Source organism: Triticum dicoccoides, chromosome 5A (assembly GCF_002162155.2).
Source record: "Triticum dicoccoides isolate Atlit2015 ecotype Zavitan chromosome 5A, WEW_v2.0, whole genome shotgun sequence".
Taxonomy (NCBI): domain Eukaryota; kingdom Viridiplantae; phylum Streptophyta; class Magnoliopsida; order Poales; family Poaceae; genus Triticum; species Triticum dicoccoides.
In genome coordinates, this window is record NC_041388.1 from 354,311,546 (window position 1) to 354,312,028 (window position 483).

Here is a 483-nt window from a genome sequence, read left to right on the forward strand (position 1 = left end):
CTTTCTTCCCCATGTGGGAGCCACGACGGCCAGATGGCCTGGGCAAATTACGAAGGATCCGGGCGATAAGCACTTGCCGTGAAAAATTGTTCATTGCTTTTCTATTTCTTTGCTATAGCTCCACCAATGCCTCCAGGAACAATGCAACACATGACAGGTACCCTTCCTCACATTATCAACCTCATTTATCCTTTCTGGAGCACACTCTATGGCAAACAAGCCATGGAAATCCAAACCAGTGTTAGGAGGAGAGGCCCCATAAAAAAAATGGAGAAACAATTGCCAAGATAAGCCAGGGCTCCACGGGGGAAAGCGAAGGAAAGCAATCTCGGCACTTTCCCCCCCTAAATTACAGCGCTCTTCATCCCACGTCAAAGGATCTCATCGGGTCGTAGCACACATCTCTCTCCCTGCCCCGACCCCGATATATTCTCCCCCCAAATCCCTTCCTCCGTCCGCCTTGTCTCGCTCTCTCGTTCCCTG